Source organism: Engystomops pustulosus, chromosome 9, assembly GCF_040894005.1.
Source record: "Engystomops pustulosus chromosome 9, aEngPut4.maternal, whole genome shotgun sequence".
Lineage (NCBI taxonomy): Eukaryota > Metazoa > Chordata > Amphibia > Anura > Leptodactylidae > Engystomops > Engystomops pustulosus.
In genome coordinates, this window is record NC_092419.1 from 110,286,228 (window position 1) to 110,308,974 (window position 22,747).

Sequence of the window (22,747 nt, forward strand, 5' to 3'; positions counted from 1 at the left end):
GCTTCCCCGCTCAGGTCCCTGGAGTTCACCTTCTTCTTCCTGGTGCATGTAAGTGCATTGTCCGTGTATAATGCGCTGTGCGGGGAGTCACTAAGATCCTGCACCCGATATCCTGCATGTGTCGCTTCCCCACTCAGGTCCCCGGAGTTCACCTTCTTCTTGCTGGTGCATGTAAGTGCATTGTCCGTGTATAATGCGCTGTGCGGGGAGTCACTAAGATCCTGCGCCCGATATCCTGCATGTGTCACTTCCCCACTCAGGTCCCCGGAGTTCACCTTCTTCTTCCTGGTGCATGTAAGTGCATTGTCCGTGTATAATGCGCTGTGCTGGGAGTCACTAAGATCCTGCCCCCGATATCCTGCATGTGTCACTTCCCCACTCAGGTCCCTGGAGTTCACCTTCTTCTTCCTGGTGCATGTAAGTGCATTGTCCGTGTATAATGCGCTGTGCAGGGAGTCACTAAGATCCTGCACCTGATATCCTGCATGTGTCACTTCCCCGCTCAGGTCCCTGGAGTTCACCTTCTTCTTCCTGGTGCATGTAAGTGCATTGTCCATGTATAATGCGCTGTGCGGGGAGTCACTAAGATCCTGCGCCCGATATCCTGCATGTGTCACTTCCCCGCTCAGGTCCCTGGAGTTCACCTTCTTCTTCCTGGTGCATGTAAGTGCATTGTCCGTGTATAATGCGCTGTGCGGGGAGTCACTAAGATCCTGCACCCGATATCCTGCATGTGTCGCTTCCCCGCTCAGGTCCCCGGAGTTCTCCTTCTTCCTGGTGCATGTAAGTGCATTGTCCGTGTATAATGTGCTGTGCGGGGAGTCACTAAGATCCTGCACCCGATATCCTGCATGTGTCACTTCCCCGCTCAGGTCCCTGGAGTTCACCTTCTTCTTCCTGGTGCATGTAAGTGCATTGTCCGTGTATAATGCGCTGTGCGGGGAGTCACTAAGATCCTGCGCCCGATATCCTGCATGTGTCACTTCCCCGCTCAGGTCCCCGGAGTTCACCTTCTTCTTCCTGGTGCATGTAAGTGCATTGTCCATGTATAACGCGCTGTGCGGGGAGTCACTAAGATCCTGCCCCCGATATCCTGCATGTGTCACTTCCCCGCTCAGGTCCCCGGAGTTCACCTTCTTCTTCCTGGGGCATGTAAGTGCATTGTCCGTGTATAATGAGCTGTGCGGGGAGTCACTAAGATCATGCGCCCGATATCCTGCATGTGTCGCTTCCCCGCTCAGGTCCCCGGAGTTCACCTTCTTCTTCCTGGTGCATGTAAGTGCATTGTCCGTGTATAATGCGCTGTGCGGGGAGTCACTAAGATCCTGCGCCCGATATCCTGCATGTGTCACTTCCCCACTCAGGTCCCCGGAGTTCACCTTCTTCTTCCTGGTGCATGTAAGTGCATTGTCTGTGTATAATGTGCTGTGCGGGGAGTCACTAAGATCCTGCGCCCGATATCCTGCATGTGTCTCTTCCCCGCTCAGGTCCCTGGAGTTCACCTTCTTCTTCTCGGTGCATGTAAGTGCATTGTTTTGCGCCAAATTAGAAAGTTAAGTCCTGCACTCAGTCCGAATCAGTTGGATCGTCCGACAGCCCGCTCTCTGATTTCTGTCGCATGAAAGCTGGCGCTACTGCTCCAGAATACGATCGACACATGCGACACAATCCCGTTAAATATCTGTTACAGCCGCAAAAATGCTGAAATCGTCTAGAAGTCCGATGAAAGTGCGTCCGCGGACTCTTAGTAAATAAGCCCCATGGTGTTTCGAGTGCATTTTGCAACGCAGTTGAGCAGGGCCATAACTACATACGTACTACCATTCTCCCATCCGCACAGACACCAAAACTCCAGCCTGTCCTCCTTCCCTCCTGCTCCAAGGCACCAGCGGCCCGCCTTCCCCTAGCCCAAAGCACAGCCGATGCTCGTAGCCGCACCGTGTCCCTGATGGCACAGACTACAGAATGACCGAAGCCCCCTTCCCCCACGCTGGCATGGACTTCTGCCCCACTCATCGGCTCATCCTTTAATTGTAGGTTTATGTATCTGTGCATCTGCAACATCCCCCACTGGGGCCTGGCCCTTTCTTGTGGGCCTGAGCTGGATACAGTCAGTACTTAGTGCAGTTTGCCTCGCCAATGTGCATGGTGCAGCAGATAATTGAATACTTGTGTGCAACATACCCCCCGGGCCTAGCATTTTATTGGGGCCTGGAGGCAGCCGGGGCCCAGAATACTGGAATGGCTGGCGGTTGCGGCCTAGGGCGCGCTGTGGTCATGGTGCTTGTTATGGGGACCGGAGGGCTGTCCTACAGCCTGGCAGCTCTCCAGCAGGTGGTGTGTGCAAGAAATATGGAGGGAGAGGCTGATGAACTGGATCTCCCTGGGGCAACCCCTAAGTGTCTGTAAGATGAGTCCCTGGGTAATGGATGGGGCAGCTCTTGGTGGTAACAGCCATATCCAGGGATCAGATGGAGGCAACGTTGTGCAAATCAACTCACGGTTCTTTATTAAACTTCAAACAACAGGCAACGGCCAAAACATCAGCTGCAGATTCAGCAGAGCAGGAAGGGCGATGGAGAGCTGGTCCGCAGGAAGGGTTGCTCACAGCCTGGTGGTAGCTTCAGGCTGGGCTGGTATATGGAGCTGAGTCCGGATTGTGGACTTCTGCTCCGGGGCTTAGTCTCTGGACTTGCCTTAAGGGTGTCAGGCAGCGACCTGAGACACCTCTGCTTCCTGGTAATGTGTCTGGATGGCAGCTCTGCAGGATCCGCACACTGGACCTGCTTCTCCAATGCTCCTGCCCACCAGGGCTTCTTATACTCCCTTGGTCAGGTGGTAGCACCCTCCAATCAGCTTCCAGCTTGCTTCATAATTATGTTTATATATGCATATACAGTGTGTATACATGTTGCATGTGTGTATGTATATGCTGTATGTGTATGTATTGTATGCATATGCTGTATCTATATGTATATATGGTGAGTGTATACTGTATGTATTAGTATGTGATCTATATATACTTTGTATATAATGTATATGTACTATACAGTATGTGTTCAGTTTGATGTGTATATCCTGTATGTATTGGTGTATATGAGTATATAGTAGTGAGTGTATAAGTGTCAAACTTTATGTGTGTATATAAGATAAATGTATGTGTATAAACGTGTCTGTACAAATATGTATCTATTGGGCTGGGGGCACACGTGGCATTTTGAACCCGTTTTTGGGCCGTTTTTAAGCAGTCCGTTAAGAAACGCATCCGTTTTTGACAGGTTTACCAATTATCCTAATTAAAACTGGTCAAAAATACGTTTTTTTAACGGACTGCTTAAAAACGGCCCAAAAATGGGTTCAAAACGCCACGTGTACCGCCGGCCTATGATTACCGTGCGTTTTGCTGGTTTTAATCGGTGTCACAGCTCATCATGTCTCCTGCACATCTGTAGCGATGTACATAAGATTCTGGAGACGCTTCCATCCCATAAACCTCTCGGAGCTGGTGACGGTCCTGCATTGTCTCTGCGGCTCCACAAGCGTCGCGCAGACACGGTGATTCCCGCGAAGGTAAATGTCAGCACTTAGTGGAGTCTGCGGTGACATTTGCGACGACTCCCCCACAGTCACTTCGACTTCTCTTTACCTTTCCTATAACTCTTAGATGGGAGGTGAAGTCAGGGCGTCATTACTTATGCATCACCGTGCAGGCGCCTCTCCACTGGGATACACTGTGACAAACACTCAGCTGTGTGAGCAGGACTGGCTCAGGGTGGATGCAAACGTCACTCTCCCCATTCACTGACAGCAAGCAGAGAAAATAGCAAGACATTGAAACACAAAGTAGAGTAGAAGTCTCCAGAACGTGATACATTGTATCCGGGATGTTTAGTGTCTGTATCCGGGATGTTTAGTGTCTGTATCCGGGATGTTTAGTGTTTGTATCCGTGTTGTTTTGTGTTTGTATCCGGGATGTTTAGTGTCTGTATCCGGGATGTTTAGTGTCTGTATCCGGGATGTTTAGTGTCTGTATCCGGGATGTTTAGTGTCTGTATCCGGGATGTTTAGTGTCTGTATCCGGGATGTTTAGTGTCTGTATCCGGGATGTTTAGCGTCTGTATCCGGGATGTTTAGTGTCTGTATCCGGGATGTTTAGCGTCTGTATCCGGGATGTTTAGCGTTTGTATCCGGGATGTTTAGTTTCTGTATCCGGGATGTTTAGTGTCTGTATCCGGGATGTTTAGTGTCTGTATCCGGGATGTTTAGTGTCTGTATCCGGGATGTTTAGTGTCTGTATCCGGGATGTTTAGTGTTTGTATCCGGGATGTTTAGTGTCTGTATCCGTGTTGTTTAGTGTCTGTATCCGGGATGTTTTGTGTTTGTATCCGTGTTGTTTAGTGTTTGTATCCGTGTTGTTTAGTGTCTGTATCCGGGATGTTTTGTGTTTGTATCCGGGATGTTTAGTGTTTGTATCCGGGATGTTTAGTGTCTGTATCCGGGATGTTTAGTGTCTGTATCCAGGATGTTTAGTGTCTGTATCCGGGATGTTTAGTGTTTGTATCCGTGTTGTTTAGTGTCTGTATCCGGGATGTTTAGTGTTTGTATCCGGGATGTTTAGTGTCTGTATCCGGGATGTTTAGTGTCTGTATCCGGGATGTTTAGTGTTTGTATCCGTGTTGTTTAGTGTTTGTATCCGGGATGTTTAGTGTCTGTATCCGGGATGTTTAGTGTTTGTATCCGTGTTGTTTAGTGTCTGTATCCGGGATGTTTAGTGTCTGTATCCGGGATGTTTAGTGTTTGTATCCGGGATGTTTAGTGTCTGTATCCGGGATGTTTAGTGTTTGTATCCGGGATGTTTAGTGTTTGTATCCGGGATGTTTAGTGTTTGTATCCGGGATGTTTAGTGTTTGTATCCGGGATGTTTTGTGTTTGTATCCGGGATGTTTAGTGTTTGTATCCGTGTTGTTTTGTGTCTGAATCCGGGATGTTTAGTGTTTGTATCCGGGATGTTTAGTGTCTGTATCCGGGATGTTTAGTGTTTGTATCCGGGATGTTTAGTGTTTGTATCCGGGATGTTTAGTGTCTGTATCCGGGATGTTTAGTGTCTGTATCCGGGATGTTTAGTGTTTGTATCCGGGATGTTTAGTGTTTGTATCCGGGATGTTTAGTGTTTGTATCCGGGATGTTTTGTGTTTGTATCCGGGATGTTTTGTGTTTGTATCCGGGATGTTTAGTGTCTGTATCCGGGATGTTTAGTGTTTGTATCCGTGTTGTTTTGTGTCTGAATCCGGGATGTTTAGTGTTTGTATCCGGGATGTTTAGTGTCTGTATCCGGGATGTTTAGTGTTTGTATCCGGGATGTTTAGTGTCTGTATCCGGGATGTTTAGTGTTTGTATCCGGGGTGTTTTGTGTCTGTATCCGGGATGTTTAGTGTCTGTATCCGGGATGTTTAGTGTCTGTATCCGGGATGTTTAGTGTTTGTATCCGGGATGTTTAGTTTCTGTATCCGGGATGTTTAGTGTCTGTATCCGGGATGTTTAGTGTCTGTATCCGGGATGTTTAGTGTCTGTATCCGGGATGTTTAGTGTCTGTATCCGTGTTGTTTAGTGTCTGTATCCGGGATGTTTTGTGTTTGTATCCGTGTTGTTTAGTGTCTGTATCCGGGATGTTTTGTGTTTGTATCCTTGTTGTTTAGTGTTTGTATCCGGGATGTTTTGTGTCTGTATCCGGGATGTTTAGTGTTTGTATCCGTGTTGTTTTGTGTTTGTATCCGTGTTGTTTAGTGTTTGTATCCGGGATGTTTAGTGTTTGTATCCGGGATGTTTAGTGTTTGTATCCGGGATGTTTAGTGTCTGTATCCGGGATGTTTAGTGTCTGTATCCGGGATGTTTAGTGTTTGTATCCGGGATGTTTAGTGTCTGTATCCGGGATGTTTTGTGTCTGTATCCGGGATGTTTAGCGTCTGTATCCGGGATGTTTAGTGTCTGTATCCGGGATGTTTAGCGTCTGTATCCGGGATGTTTAGTGTTTGTATCCGGGATGTTTAGTTTCTGTATCCGGGATGTTTAGTGTCTGTATCCGGGATGTTTAGTTTCTGTATCCGGGATGTTTAGTGTCTGTATCCGGGATGTTTAGTTTCTGTATCCGGGATGTTTAGTGTCTGTATCCGGGATGTTTAGTGTCTGTATCCGGGAGGTTTAGTCTTTGTATCCGGGATGTTTAGTGTCTGTATCCGGGATGTTTAGTGTCTGTATCCGGGATGTTTAGTGTCTGTATCCGGAATGTTTAGTGTCTGTATCCGGGATGTTTAGTGTCTGTATCCGGGATGTTTAGCGTCTGTATCCGGGATGTTTAGTTTCTGTATCCGGGATGTTTAGTTTCTGTATCCGGGATGTTTAGTGTCTGTATCCGGGATGTTTAGTGTCTGTATCCGGGATGTTTAGTGTCTGTATCCGGGATGTTTAGTGTCTGTATCCGGGATGTTTAGTGTCTGTATCCGGGATGTTTAGTTTCTGTATCCGGGATGTTTAGTGTCTGTATCCGTGTTGTTTAGTGTCTGTATCCGTGTTGTTTAGTGTCTGTATCCGGGATGTTTTGTGTTTGTATCCGTGTTGTTTAGTGTTTGTATCCGTGTTGTTTAGTGTCTGTATCCGGGATGTTTAGTGTCTGTATCCGGGATGTTTAGTGTCTGTATCCGGGATGTTTAGTTTCTGTATCCGGGATGTTTAGTGTCTGTATCCGGGATGTTTAGTGTCTGTATCCGGGATGTTTAGTGTTTGTATCCGGGATGTTTTGTGTTTGTATCCGGGATGTTTAGTGTTTGTATCCGGGATGTTTAGTGTTTGTATCCGTGTTGTTTAGTGTCTGTATCCGGGATGTTTAGTGTCTGTATCCGGGATGTTTAGTGTTTGTATCCGGGATGTTTAGTGTCTGTATCCGGGATGTTTAGTGTTTGTATCCGGGATGTTTAGTGTTTGTATCCGGGATGTTTAGTGTTTGTATCCGGGATGTTTAGTGTTTGTATCCGGGATGTTTTGTGTTTGTATCCGGGATGTTTAGTGTTTGTATCCGTGTTGTTTTGTGTCTGAATCCGGGATGTTTAGTGTTTGTATCCGGGATGTTTAGTGTCTGTATCCGGGATGTTTAGTGTTTGTATCCGGGATGTTTAGTGTTTGTATCCGGGATGTTTTGTGTTTGTATCCGGGATGTTTAGTGTCTGTATCCGGGATGTTTAGTGTTTGTATCCGTGTTGTTTTGTGTCTGAATCCGGGATGTTTAGTGTTTGTATCCGGGATGTTTAGTGTCTGTATCCGGGATGTTTAGTGTTTGTATCCGGGATGTTTAGTGTCTGTATCCGGGATGTTTAGTGTTTGTATCCGGGGTGTTTTGTGTCTGTATCCGGGATGTTTAGTGTCTGTATCCGGGATGTTTAGTGTCTGTATCCGGGATGTTTAGTGTTTGTATCCGGGATGTTTAGTTTCTGTATCCGGGATGTTTAGTGTCTGTATCCGGGATGTTTAGTGTCTGTATCCGGGATGTTTAGTGTCTGTATCCGGGATGTTTAGTGTCTGTATCCGTGTTGTTTAGTGTCTGTATCCGGGATGTTTTGTGTTTGTATCCGTGTTGTTTAGTGTCTGTATCCGGGATGTTTTGTGTTTGTATCCTTGTTGTTTAGTGTTTGTATCCGGGATGTTTTGTGTCTGTATCCGGGATGTTTAGTGTTTGTATCCGGGGTGTTTTGTGTCTGTATCCGGGATGTTTAGTGTCTGTATCCGGGATGTTTAGTGTCTGTATCCGGGATGTTTAGTGTCTGTATCCGGGATGTTTAGTGTTTGTATCCGGGATGTTTAGTTTCTGTATCCGGGATGTTTAGTGTTTGTATCCGGGATGTTTAGTGTCTGTATCCGGGATGTTTAGTGTCTGTATCCGGGATGTTTAGTGTCTGTATCCGGGATGTTTAGTGTCTGTATCCGTGTTGTTTAGTGTCTGTATCCGGGATGTTTTGTGTTTGTATCCGTGTTGTTTAGTGTCTGTATCCGGGATGTTTTGTGTTTGTATCCTTGTTGTTTAGTGTTTGTATCCGGGATGTTTTGTGTCTGTATCCGGGATGTTTAGTGTTTGTATCCGTGTTGTTTTGTGTTTGTATCCGTGTTGTTTAGTGTTTGTATCCGGGATGTTTAGTGTTTGTATCCGGGATGTTTTGTGTTTGTATCCGTGTTGTTTTGTGTTTGTATCCGGGATGTTTAGTGTTTGTATCCGGGATGTTTAGTGTCTGTATCCGTGTTGTTTTGTGTTTGTATCCGGGATGTTTAGTGTTTGTATCCGGGATGTTTAGTGTTTGTATCCGGGATGTTTAGTGTCTGTATCCGGGATGTTTAGTGTCTGTATCCGGGATGTTTAGTGTTTGTATCCGTGTTGTTTTGTGTTTGTATCCGTGTTGTTTAGTGTTTGTATCCGGGATGTTTAGTGTTTGTATCCGGGATGTTTAGTGTCTGTATCCGGGATGTTTAGTGTTTGTATCCGTGTTGTTTTGTGTTTGTATCCGTGTTGTTTAGTGTTTGTATCCGGGATGTTTAGTGTTTGTATCCGGGATGTTTTGTGTTTGTATCCGTGTTGTTTTGTGTTTGTATCCGGGATGTTTAGTGTTTGTATCCGTGTTGTTTAGTGTTTGTATCCGGGATGTTTAGTGTCTGTATCCGTGTTGTTTTGTGTTTGTATCCGGGATGTTTAGTGTTTGTATCCGGGATGTTTAGTGTTTGTATCCGGGATGTTTAGTGTCTGTATCCGTGTTGTTTTGTGTTTGTATCCGGGATGTTTAGTGTTTGTATCCGGGATGTTTAGTGTTTGTATCCGGGATGTTTAGTGTCTGTATCCGTGTTGTTTTGTGTTTGTATCCGGGATGTTTAGTGTTTGTATCCGGGATGTTTAGTGTTTGTATCCGGGATGTTTAGTGTCTGTATCCGTGTTGTTTTGTGTTTGTATCCGTGTTGTTTAGTGTCTGTATCCGGGATGTTTAGTGTCTGTATCCGGGATGTTTAGTGTCTGTATCCGGGATGTTTAGTGTTTGTATCCGGGATGTTTAGTGTTTGTATCCGGGATGTTTAGTGTTTGTATCCGGGATGTTTAGTGTCTGTATCTGGGATGTTTAGTGTCTGTATCCGTGTTGTTTAGTGTCTGTATCCGGGATGTTTAGTGTCTGTATCCGTGTTGTTTAGTGTTTGTATCCGGGATGTTTAGTGTTTGTATCCGGGATGTTTAGTGTTTGTATCCGGGATGTTTAGTGTCTGTATCCGGGATGTTTTGTGTTTGTATCCGTGTTGTTTAGTGTTTGTATCCGGGATGTTTAGTGTTTGTATCCGGGATGTTTAGTGTTTGTATCCGTGTTGTTTTGTGTTTGTATCCGGGATGTTTAGTGTTTGTATCCGTGTTGTTTTGTGTTTGTATCCGTGTTGTTTAGTGTTTGTATCCGGGATGTTTAGTGTCTGTATCCGGGATGTTTTGTGTTTGTATCCGTGTTGTTTAGTGTTTGTATCCGGGATGTTTTGTGTTTGTATCCGTGTTGTTTAGTGTTTGTATCCGGGATGTTTAGTGTCTGTATCCGTGTTGTTTAGTGTTTGTATCCGTGTTGTTTTGTGTTTGTATCCGTGTTGTTTTGTGTTTGTATCCGTGTTGTTTAGTGTTTGTATCCGTGTTGTTTTGTGTTTGTATCCGTGTTGTTTTGTGTTTGTATCCGGGATGTTTAGTGTCTGTATCCGGGATGTTTTGTGTTTGTATCCGTGTTGTTTTGTGTTTGTATCCGGGATGTTTAGTGTCTGTATCCGTGTTGTTTTGTGTTTGTATCCGGGATGTTTAGTGTTTGTATCCGGGATGTTTAGTGTCTGTATCCGGGATGTTTAGTGTCTGTATCCGTGTTGTTTAGTGTTTGTATCCGTGTTGTTTAGTGTTTGTATCCGTGTTGTTTTGTGTTTGTATCCGTGTTGTTTTGTGTTTGTATCCGTGTTGTTTAGTGTTTGTATCCGTGTTGTTTCGTGTTTGTATCCGTGTTGTTTAGTGTTTGTATCCGGGATGTTTAGTGTTTGTATCCGTGTTGTTTAGTGTTTGTATCCGGGATGTTTAGTGTTTGTATCCGTGTTGTTTAGTGTTTGTATCCCTGTGATGGTGCCTCTTCCCCTTGTCTCTGTTGTTGCAGGTGACCTCATTAGAGTGTAAGCTTCTCGTGCGGCTGATCCCCTGCAGCTCCCTCTCTCCGGTTTCTTCTCTGGATGACGGCTCTTTCTGTGAGATTTCCCCGGCTGCCTGGATAATGCAGAGGACGCAGCAAATCCCAAGGGAAACATCAGCTTTTATTTCCATAGTAACAAAGGTATACAAGTCAGCGAGATCAATATTCAGGGGAGACTGAGAGGAAGGAGAAGGAAGGATGGGAGAAAGGTAGAGCGTGCGGGGAGGCATCGCAGCCCGGGGAGGTATCACAGCCCGGGGAGGCATCGCAGCCCGGGGAGGCATGGCAGCGCGGGGAGGCATGGCAGCGCGGGGAGGCATGGCAGCGCGGGGAGGTATCGCAGCGCGGGGAGGTATCACAGCACAGGGAGGTATCGCAGCCCGGGGAGGCATCACAGCCCGGGGAGGAATAACAGCCCGGGGAGGTATCACAGCCCGGGGAGGAATCACAGCCCGGGGAGGAATCACAGCCCGGGGAGGTATCACAGCCCGGGGAGGCATCACAGCCCGGGGAGGCATCGCAGCCCGGGGAGGAATCACAGCCCGGGGAGGTATCACAGCCCGGGGAGGAATCACAGCCCGGGGAGGAATCACAGCCCGGGGAGGTATCACAGCCCGGGGAGGTATCACAGCCCGGGGAGGAATCACAGCCCGGGGAGGAATCACAGCCCGGGGAGGTATCACAGCCCGGGGAGGTATCACAGCCCGGGGAGGAATCACAGCCCGGGGAGGAATCACAGCCCGGGGAGGTATCACAGCCCGGGGAGGTATCACAGCCCGGGGAGGAATCACAGCCCGGGGAGGTATCGCAGCCCGGGGAGGCATCGCAGCCCGGGGAGGCATCGCAGCCCGGGGAGGTATCACAGCGCGGGGAGGCATGGCAGCGCGGGGAGGCATCGCAGCCCGGGAGGTATCGCAGCGCAGGCTGCATTCACACCTGGAGGTTACCGCATGCGCTATTGGTTGCATTTTGTAAATGCAAATGTTAACATCAATTTAATTAAGCAAATCTCTGCAGCTGTTGCATCGCGACGTGTGGATGCAACCTGAGTCCGCGGTTTTTGTCCGGTTTTCCGAATTTGCTCAATTAAAACGGCCTAAAAACGCCATGAGTGACATCACCCATATGCGTTTCCCGCTGTCTGCTGAGCAGTGTATCTAATCCTGTCCTGTGTGATACAGTCTGCTGAGCTGTGTATCTAATCCTGTCCTGTGTGATAGTCTGCTGAGCGGTGTATCTAATCCTGTCCTGTGTGATACTGTCTGCTGAGCAGTGTATCTAATCCTGTCCTGTGTGATACAGTCTGCTGAGCTGTGTATCTAATCCTGTCCTGTGTGATACTGCCTGCTGAGCTGTGTATCTAATCCTATCCTGTGTGATACTGACTGCTGAGCTGTGCATCTAATCCTATCCTGTGTGATACTGTCTGCTGAGCTGTGTATCTAATCCTATCCTGTGTGATACTGACTGCTGAGCTGTGTATCTAATCCTATCCTGTGTGATACAGTCTTCAGAGCAGTGTATCTAATCCTATCCTGTGTGATACTGACTGCTGAGCTGTGTATCTAATCCTGTCCTGTGTGATACTGACTGCTGAGCTGTGTATCTAATCCTATCCTGTGTGATACTGCCTGCTGAGCTGTGTATCTAATCCTATCCTGTGTGATACTGTCTGCTGAGCTGTGTATCTAATCCTATCCAGTGTCATACTGCCTGCTGATCTGTGTATCTAATCCTATCCTGTGTGATACTGTCAGCTGAGCTGTGTATCTAATCCTGTCACATGTGATACTGTCTGCTGAGCTGTGTATCTAATCCCATGCTGTGTGATACTGACTGCTGAGCTGTGTATCTAATCCTATCCTGTGTGATACTGCCTGCTGAGCTGTGTATCTAATCCTGTCCTGTGTGATACTGCCTGCTGAGCTGTGTATCTAATCCTCTCCTGTGTGATACTGCTGAGCTGTGTATCTGATCCTATCCTGTGTGATACTGCCTGCTGAGCTGTGTATCTAATCCTATCATGTGTGATACTGACTGCTGAGCTGTGTATCTAATCCTGTCCTGTGTGATACAGTCTGCTGAGCTGTGTATCTAATCCTGTCCTGTGTGATACTGACTGCTGAGCTGTGTATCTAATCCTGTCCTGTGTGATACAGTCTGCTGAGCAGTGTATCTAATCCTATCCTGTGTGATACTGACTGCTGAGCTGTGTATCTAATCCTCTCCTGTGTGATACTGACTGCTGAGCTGTGTATCTAATCCCATCCTGTGTGATACTGACTGCTGAGCTGTGTATCTAATCCTATCCTGTGTGATACTGTCTGCTGAGCTGTGTATCTAATCCTATCCTGTATGATACTGTATGCTGAGCTGTGTATCTAATCCTCTCCTGTGTGATACTGACTGCTGAGCTGTGTATCTAATCCTATCCTGTGTGATACTGCTGAGCTGTGTATCTAATCCTATCCTGTGTGATACTGCCTGCTGAGCTGTGTATCTAATCCTATCCTGTGTGATACTGTCTGCTGAGCTGTGTATCTAATCCTATCCTGTGTGATACTGCCTGCTGAGCTGTGTATCTAATCCTCTCCTGTGTGATACTGTCTGCTGAGCAGTGTATCTAATCCTATCCTGTGTGATACTGACTGCTGAGCTGTGTATCTAATCCCCTCCTGTGTGATACAGTCTGCTGAGCTGTGTATCTAATCCCATCCTGTGTGATACTGTCTGCTGAGCTGTGTATCTAATCCTATCCTGTGTGATGCTGACTGCTGAGCTGTGTATCTAATCCTACCCTGTGTGATACTGACTGCTGAGCTGTGTATCTAATCCTCTCCTGTGTGATACTGACTGCTGAGCAGTGTATCTAATCCTATCCTGTGTGATACTGTCTGCCGAGCTGTGTATCTAATCCTCTCCTGTGTGATACTGACTGCTGAGCTGTGTATCTAATCCTATCCTGTGTGATACTGCCTGCTGAGCTGTGTATCTAATCCTATCCTGTGTGATACTGACTGCTGAGCTGTGTATCTAATCCTATCATGTGTGATACTGCCTGCTGAGCTGTGTATCTAATCCTATCATGTGTGATACTGTCTGCTGAGCTGTGTATCTAATCCTATCCTGTGTGATACAGTCTGCTGAGCTGTGTATCTAATCCTGTCCTGTGTGATACTGTCTACTGAGCTGTGTATCTAATCCTATGGTGTGATACTGTCTGCTGAGCTGTGTATCTAATCCTATCCTGTGTGATACTGACTGCTGAGCTGTGTATCTAATCCTATCCTGTGTGATACAGTCTGCTGAGCTGTGTATCTAATCCTATCCTGTGTGATACTGACTGCTGAGCTGTGTATCTAATCCTATCCTGTGTGATACTCTCTCCTGAGCTGTGTATCTAATCCTATCCTGTGTGATACTGTCTGCTGAGCTGTGTATCTAATCCTATCCTGTGTGATACTGACTGCTGAGCAGTGTATCTAATCCTATCCTGTGTGATACTGTTTGTTGAGCTGTGTATCTAATCCTCTCCTGTGTGATACTGTCTGCTGAGCTGTGTATCTAATCCTATCCTGTGTGATACAGTCTGCTGAGCTGTGTATCTAATCCTATCCTGTGTGATACTGTCTGCTGAGCAGTGTATCTAATCCCATCCTGTGCGATACTGCTGAGCAGTGTATCTAATCCTATCCTGTGTGATACTGTCTGCTGAGCTGTGCATCTAATCCTATCCTGTGTGATACTGCCTGCTGAGCTGTGTATCTAATCCTCTCCTGTGTGATACTGTCTGCTGAGTGGTGTATCTAATCCTAACCTGTGTGATACTGTCTGCTGAGTGGTGTATCTAATCCTAACCTGTGTGATACTGTCTGCTGAGCTGTGTATCTAATCCTATCCTGTGTGATACAGTCTGCTGAGCTGTGTATCTAATCCTATCCTGTGTGATACAGTCTGCTGAGCTGTGTATCTAATCCTATCCTGTGTGATACTGTCTGCTGAGCTGTGTATCTAATCCTATCCTGTGTGATACAGTCTGCTGAGCTGTGTATCTAATCCTATCCTGTGTGATACTGTCTGCTGAGTGGTGTATCTAATCCTAACCTGTGACACATCAGTGATCTGGCGGCTGTCTTGTGATGGGACACGGGGCAGCAGTACAGTGTGATTTCCCTGTGTATGACCTCTGACCTCTTGTATGACCTGGGGGCAGTATATACCGGTGCGGAGCTCATGGTTCTCAGCTGGAAACCAAGAGCAATGTATCTGCAGCTTTGGGAGGGACTAGAGTATAAGACATATGAAAGCATCTGCCGCAGAGGAAAGAGCATTACATGGGTGTCAGAGGAAGGGGGGACAAATACGGGGCGCACCGAGCCACCACAACAAGGGGGGCGCCGACTTATAGACAACAAAGAGAACTACAGACAGAGCGTGAAAGAGAGAAAGACAAGCGGCCGCACGGTATACAGCAAGAGGCTAATGTCATTACCGGGGTCACAGGTCACCACAACTGTATCACACAGGATGGGGTTAGATACACAGCTCAGCAGTATCACACAGGATGGGGTTAGATACACAGCTCAGCAGGCAGTATCACACAGGATAGGATTAGATACACAGCTCAGCAGGCAGTATCACACAGGATAGGATTAGATACACAGCTCAGCAGTCAGTATCACACAGGATAGGATTAGATACACAGCTCAGCAGGCAGTATCACACAGGATGGGATTAGATACACAGCTCAGCAGTCAGTATCACACAGGATAGGATTAGATACACAGCTCAGCAGTCAGTATCACACAGGAGAGGATTAGATACACAGCTCAGCAGTCAGTATCACACAGGATAGGATTAGATACACAGCTCAGCAGTCAGTATCACACAGGATAGGATTAGATACACAGCTCAGCAGTCAGTATCACACAGGAGAGGATTAGATACACAGCTCAGCAGTCAGTATCACACAGGATAGGATTAGATACACAGCTCAGGAGACAGTATCACACAGGATGGGATTAGATACACAGCTCAGCAGGCTGTATCACACAGGATAGGATTAGATACACAGCTCAGCAGACAGTATCACACAGGAGAGGATTAGATACACAGCTCAGCAGACTGTATCACACAGGATAGGATTAGATACACAGCTCAGCAGGCAGTATCACACAGGATAGGATTAGATACACAGCTCAGCAGTCAGTATCACACAGGATAGGATTAGATACACAGCTCAGCCGTCAGTATCACACAGGATAGGATTAGATACACAGCTCAGCGGATTGTATCACACAGGATAGGATTAGATACACAGCTCAGCGGATTGTATCACACAGGATAGGCTTAGATACACAGCTCAGCGGATTGTATCACACAGGATAGGCTTAGATACACAGCTCAGTGGATTGTATCACACAGGATAGGCTTAGATACACAGCTCAGTGGATTGTATCACACAGGATAGGATTAGATACACAGCTCAGCAGATTGTATCACACAGGATAGGTATAGATACACAGCAGTCAGTATCACACAGGATAGGATTAGATACACAGCTCAGCGGATTGTATCACACAGGATAGGATTAGATACACAGCTCAGCAGATACAGTGCTACAGTAAGAAGTCCTTGTTCTATCCTGGTCTCAGCTGATGCTGGAGATTACAGCGGGGGCGGGCACTGAGTAGGCACCGCCCCCGAGCATCCTCGTCACTTGGATATTACTGTAGGTGCTACCAGAGCCGGGCCCTACTTTGGCATTGATCTTTGCGGTGTTTTAGCGTGTGGCAGTTGGGGCGGGGCCTGGTCTGAGCGCGCTCCCTGCCGTCCTGTATCACATAATGTATAGACCATGTGTTTCGCAGCGCTGCACTTTACAGCCTCCAATCCTTGTTATGTCTCCAAACTTCAATGATTCCCCTGAAAAGCAGGGGGTGATTAGAGCGCAGGTAGCCCGGCGACAGTCAGATGGAGACGTGACAAAGAATAAAACCGCCAGATAAAAATAACCCGGATCCAGCGCGTTTCCCCCGCCGCTCCCTCCGCGTTCCGCCAGCTCCGAGGCTTCTTTGCATTCTGGGCTTTTAGCAGCAGCAAAGCTTAAAGGTCTCAGATGTTTCCACGCGAGCTCCGCTCATTATTCATACAATTAGCATGTGCCGCGCGCACCGACACCGGCCAGATACAATGAGCACCCGAGATTAACCCCTGCCTGCCCCCCACCCAGCCACAGGGGGCGCAAGAGAGGCCACCGATTATACAAAGGACAATGATTCACTATAACTTCACATGTAACAACTCTGCAGAGCTAAAGGCAAACTGTAATCAAGACCTCACACTGCTGTGCTCTGTGCTCTCTGCAGCCAGTGTGGTTCATAGTGCTGCTTGTGTGGAGCTGCTGGGCTGTGCGGTGCATAGTGCGGCTTGTGTGGAGCTGCTGGGCCATGTGGTGCATAGTGCGGCTTGTGTGGAGCTTCTGGGCCCTGTGGTGCATAGTGCGGCTTGTGTGGAGCTGCTGGGCCGTGTGGTGCATAGTGCGGCTTGTGTGGAGCTGCTGGGCCGTGTGGTGCATAGTGCGGCTTGTGTGGAGCTGCTGGGCCGTGTGGTGCATAGTGCGGCTTGTGTGGAGCTGCTGGGCCGTGTGGTGCATAGTGCGGCTTGTGTGGAGCTGCTGGGCCGTGTGGTGCATAGTGCGGCTTGTGTGGAGCTGCTGGCCGTGTGGTGCATAGTGTGGCTTGTGTGGAGCTGCTGGGCCGTGTGGTGCATAGTGCGGCTTGTGTGGAGCTGCTGGGCTGTGTGGTACATAGTGCGGCTTGTGTGGAGCTGCTGGGCCGTGTGGTGCATAGTGCGGCTTGTGTGGAGCTGCTGGGCCATGTGGTGCATAGTGCGGCTTGTGTGGAGCTGCTGGGCCTTGTGGTGCATAGTGCGGCTTGTGTGGAGCTGCTGGGCCGTGTGGTGCATAGTGCGGCTTGTGTGGAGCTGCTGGGCCGTGTGGTGCATAGTGCGGCTTGTGTGGAGCTGCTGGGCCGTGTGGTGCATAGTGCGGCTTGTGTGGAGCTGCTGGGCCGTGTGGTGCATAGTGCGGCTTGTGTGGAGCTGCTGGGCCGTGTGGTGCATAGTGCGGCTTGTGTGGAGCTGCTGGCCGTGTGGTGCATAGTGTGGCTTGTGTGGAGCTGCTGGGCCGTGTGGTGCATAGTGCGGCTTGTGTGGAGCTGCTGGGCTGTGTGGTACATAGTGCGGCTTGTGTGGAGCTGCTGGGCCGTGTGGTACATAGTGCGGCTTGTGTGGAGCTGCTGGGCCGTGTGGTGCATAGTGCGGCTTGTGTGGAGCTGCTGGGCCGTGTGGTGCATAGTGCGGCTTGTGTGGAGCTGCTGGGCTGTGTAGTGCACACATAGTGCGGCTTGTGTGGAGCTGCTGGGCCTTGTGGTGCATAGTGCGGCTTGTGTGGAGCTGCTGGGCCTTGTGGTGCATAGTGCGGCTTGTGTGGAGCTGCTGGGCCGTGTGGTGCATAGTGCGGCTTGTGTGGAGCAGCTGGGTTGTGTGGTGCATAGTGCGGCTTATGTGGAGCTGCTGGGCCTTGTGGTGCATAGTGCGGCTTGTGTGGAGCAGCTGGGTTGTGTGGTGCATAGTGCGGCTTGTGTGGATCTGCTGGGCCGTGTGGTGCATAGTGTGGCTTGTGTGGAGCTGCTGGGCCGTGTGGTGCATAGTGCGGCTTGTGTGGAGCTGCTGGGCCGTGTGGTGCATAGTGCGGCTGGTGTGGAGCTGCTGGGCCTTGTGGTGCATAGTGCAGCTTGTGTGGAGCTGCTGGGTTGTGTGGTGCATAGTGCGGCTTATGTGGAGCTGCTGGGCCTTGTGGTGCATAGTGCGGCTTGTGTGGAGCTGCTGGGCTGTGCGGTGCATAGTGCGGCTTGTGTGGAGCTGCTGGGCCATGTGGTGCATAGTGCGGCTTGTGTGGAGCTGCTGGGCCATGTGGTGCATAGTGCGGCTTGTGTGGAGCTGCTGGGCCGTGTGGTGCATAGTGCGGCTTGTGTGGAGCTGCTGGGCCGTGTGGTGCATAGTGCGGCTTGTGTGGAGCTGCTGGGCCGTGTGGTTCATAGTGCTGCTTGTGTGGAGCTGCTGGGCCGTGTGGTGCATAGTGCGGCTTGTGTGGAGCTGCTGGGCCGTGTGGTGCATAGTGCGGCTTGTGTGGAGCTGCTGGGCTGTGTGGTACATAGTGCGGCTTGTGTGGAGCTGCTGGGCCGTGTGGTGCATAGTGCGGCTTGTGTGGAGCTGCTGGGCCGTGTGGTGCATAGTGCGGCTTGTGTGGAGCTGCTGGGCCGTGTGGTGCATAGTGCGGCTTGTGTGGAGCTGCTGGGCTGTGTAGTGCACACATAGTGCGGCTTGTGTGGAGCTGCTGGGCCTTGTGGTGCATAGTGCGGCTTTTGTGGAGCTGCTGGGCCGTGTGGTGCATAGTGCGGCTTGTGTGGAGCAGCTGGGTTGTGTGGTGCATAGTGCGGCTTATGTGGAGCTGCTGGGCCTTGTGGTGCATAGTGCGGCTTGTGTGGAGCAGCTGGGTTGTGTGGTGCATAGTGCGGCTTGTGTGGATCTGCTGGGCCGTGTGGTGCATAGTGTGGCTTGTGTGGAGCTGCTGGGCCGTGTGGTGCATAGTGCGGCTTGTGTGGAGCTGCTGGGCCGTGTGGTGCATAGTGCGGCTTGTGTGGAGCTGCTGGGCCGTGTGGTGCATAGTGCGGCTTGTGTGGAGCTGCTGGGCCATGTGGTGCATAGTGCGGCTTGTGTGGAGCTGCTGGGCCTTGTGGTGCATAGTGCGGCTTGTGTGGAGCTGCTGGGCCTTGTGGTGCATAGTGCGGCTTGTGTGGAGCTGCTGGGCCTTGTGGTGCATAGTGCGGCTTGTGTGGAGCTGCTGGGCCTTGTGGTGCATAGTGCGGCTTGTGTGGATCTGCTGGGCTGTGTAGTGCACACATAGTGCGGCTTGTGTGGAGCTGCTGGGCCGTGTGGTGCATAGTGCGGCTTGTGTGGAGCTGCTGGGCTGTGTAGTGCACACATAGTGCGGCTTGTGTGGAGCTGCTGGGCCTTGTGGTGCATAGTGCGGCTTTTGTGGAGCTGCTGGGCCGTGTGGTGCATAGTGCGGCTTGTGTGGAGCAGCTGGGTTGTGTGGTGCATAGTGCAGCTTGTGTGGAGCTGCTGGGCCTTGTGGTGCATAGTGTGGCTTGTGTGGAGCTGCTGGGCCTTGTGGTGCATAGTGCGGCTTTTGTGGAGCTGCTGGGCCGTGTGGTGCATAGTGCGGCTTGTGTGGAGCAGCTGGGTTGTGTGGTGCATAGTGCGGCTTGTGTGGATCTGCTGGGCCGTGTGGTGCATAGTGTGGCTTGTGTGGAGCTGCTGGGCCGTGTGGTGCATAGTGCGGCTTGTGTGGAGCTGCTGGGCCGTGTGGTGCATAGTGTGGCTTGTGTGGAGCTGCTGGGCCGTGTGGTGCATAGTGCGGCTTGTGTGGAGGTGCTGGGCCGTGTGGTGCATAGTGCGGCTTGTGTGGAGCTGCTGGGCCGTGTGGTGCATAGTGCGGCTTGTGTGGAGCTGCTGGGCCATGTGGTGCATAGTGCGGCTTATGTGGAGCTGCTGGGCCGTGTGGTGCATAGTGCGGCTTGTGTGGAGCGGCTGGGCCTTGTGGTGCATAGTGCGGCTTGTGTGGAGCTGCTGGGCCTTGTGGTGCATAGTGCGGCTTGTGTGGATCTGCTGGGCCGTGCGGTGCATAGTGCGGCTTGTGTGGAGCAGCTGGGTTGTGTGGTGCATAGTGCGGCTTGTGTGGAGCTGCTGGGCTGTGTGGTGCATAGTGCGGCTTGTGTGGAGCTGCTGGGCTGTGTGGTGCATAGTGCGGCTTGTGTGGAGCTGCTGGGCTGTGTGGTGCATAGTGCGGCTTGTGTGGAGCTGCTGGGTTGTGTGGTGCATAGTGCGGCTTGTGTGGAGCTGCTGGGCTGTGTGGTGCATAGTGCGGCTTGTGTGGAGCTGCTGGGCTGTGTGGTGCATAGTGCGGCTTGTGTGGAGCTGCTGGGCCGTGTGGTGCATAGTGCGGCTTGTGTGGAGCTGCTGGGCCGTGTGGTGCATAGTGCGGCTTGTGTGGAGCTGCTGGGCCGTGTGGTGCATAGTGCGGCTTGTGTGGAGCTGCTGGGCCGTGTGGTGCATAGTGCGGCTTGTGTGGAGCTGCTGGGCCATGTGTGGCTTGTGTGGATCTGCTGAGCCTTGTGGTGCATAGTGCGGCTTGTGTGGAGCTGCTGGGCCGTGTGGTGCATAGTGCGGCTTGTGTGGAGCAGCTGGGTTGTGTGGTGCATAGTGCGGCTTGTGTGGAGCTGCTGGGCCTTGTGGTGCATAGTGTGGCTTGTGTGGAGCTGCTGGGCCTTGTGGTGCATAGTGCGGCTTTTGTGGAGCTGCTGGGCCGTGTGGAGCAGCTGGGTTGTGTGGTGCATAGTGCGGCTTGTGTGGAGCTGCTGGGCCTTGTGGTGCATAGTGTGGCTTGTGTGGAGCTGCTGGGCCTTGTGGTGCATAGTGCGGCTTTTGTGGAGCTGCTGGGCCGTGTGGTGCATAGTGCGGCTTGTGTGGAGCAGCTGGGTTGTGTGGTGCATAGTGCAGCTTGTGTGGAGCTGCTGGGCCTTGTGGTGCATAGTGTGGCTTGTGTGGAGCTGCTGGGCCTTGTGGTGCATAGTGCGGCTTTTGTGGAGCTGCTGGGCCGTGTGGTGCATAGTGCGGCTTGTGTGGAGCAGCTGGGTTGTGTGGTGCATAGTGCGGCTTGTGTGGATCTGCTGGGCCGTGTGGTGCATAGTGTGGCTTGTGTGGAGCTGCTGGGCCGTGTGGTGCATAGTGCGGCTTGTGTGGAGCTGCTGGGCCGTGTGGTGCATAGTGCGGCTTGTGTGGAGCTGCTGGGCCATGTGGTGCATAGTGCGGCTTATGTGGAGCTGCTGGGCCGTGTGGTGCATAGTGCGGCTTGTGTGGAGCGGCTGGGCCTTGTGGTGCATAGTGCGGCTTGTGTGGAGCTGCTGGGCCTTGTGGTGCATAGTGCGGCTTGTGTGGATCTGCTGGGCCGTGCGGTGCATAGTGCGGCTTGTGTGGAGCAGCTGGGTTGTGTGGTGCATAGTGCGGCTTGTGTGGAGCTGCTGGGCTGTGTGGTGCATAGTGCGGCTTGTGTGGAGCTGCTGGGCTGTGTGGTGCATAGTGCGGCTTGTGTGGAGCTGCTGGGCTGTGTGGTGCATAGTGCGGCTTGTGTGGAGCTGCTGGGTTGTGTGGTGCATAGTGCGGCTTGTGTGGAGCTGCTGGGCTGTGTGGTGCATAGTGCGGCTTGTGTGGAGCTGCTGGGCTGTGTGGTGCATAGTGCGGCTTGTGTGGAGCTGCTGGGCCGTGTGGTGCATAGTGCGGCTTGTGTGGAGCTGCTGGGCCGTGTGGAGCTGCTGGGCCGTGTGGTGCATAGTGCGGCTTGTGTGGAGCTGCTGGGCCATGTGTGGCTTGTGTGGATCTGCTGAGCCTTGTGGTGCATAGTGCGGCTTGTGTGGAGCTGCTGGGCCGTGTGGTGCATAGTGCGGCTTGTGTGGAGCAGCTGGGTTGTGTGGTGCATAGTGCGGCTTGTGTGGAGCTGCTGGGCCTTGTGGTGCATAGTGTGGCTTGTGTGGAGCTGCTGGGCCTTGTGGTGCATAGTGCGGCTTTTGTGGAGCTGCTGGGCCGTGTGGAGCAGCTGGGTTGTGTGGTGCATAGTGCGGCTTGTGTGGAGCTGCTGGGCCTTGTGGTGCATAGTGTGGCTTGTGTGGAGCTGCTGGGCCTTGTGGTGCATAGTGCGGCTTTTGTGGAGCTGCTGGGCCGTGTGGTGCATAGTGCGGCTTGTGTGGAGCAGCTGGGTTGTGTGGTGCATAGTGCGGCTTGTGTGGATCTAACAAGCCCCAAAGCAAATAGCGAAGGGGCTGAGGACTGTAGGGGGTGGTTTCAAGCCTTCTGGTAGGCTGGTGGGGCTTGCCCCTTTACCCCTCCCGTGTGAGGTCACCGGAGGCGGTGTTTGGGGGCGGGTAAGGACCCGCCCGGTGGTTTTATAAAGTCCGAGAGCACGTGGGGGGGCCTCTTTCCTTCTGCCCCCTGGACCGAAGAGGCGAGAAGTCAGAGACACCTCTGCAAATACCCAGCATGGCTTCCCTAGAAGATCTAGTAATCCAGCAAGTGGTCCTGGATGGTTCAGCCTGGCTGGATACCCTCCTGCAGCGCCCTGCTGCGGGGTCGGTTCAAGAAGCGGACGTCCCTGAAGAGGACACCCATCTCCCTGGATCGAAACCCGCTGCAGTGGCTTCCACCCTGGAGGGTACAGCCACCACCCCCGCCCGGCGGCCCGCCACCCTGTCACCACCACCCACCCAGTGCTCCTCACCTCCTCCACGTGTGCAGTGTCTCCAGTGCAGTGCCTGAGGAGCAGCTGGCAGAAGTTAGAGGAAGGCCCATCCGGAAGATCAGGCCTCCTGTCAGTTTGAGCCCTGGATCGCCTGCACCAACCAGGTAGC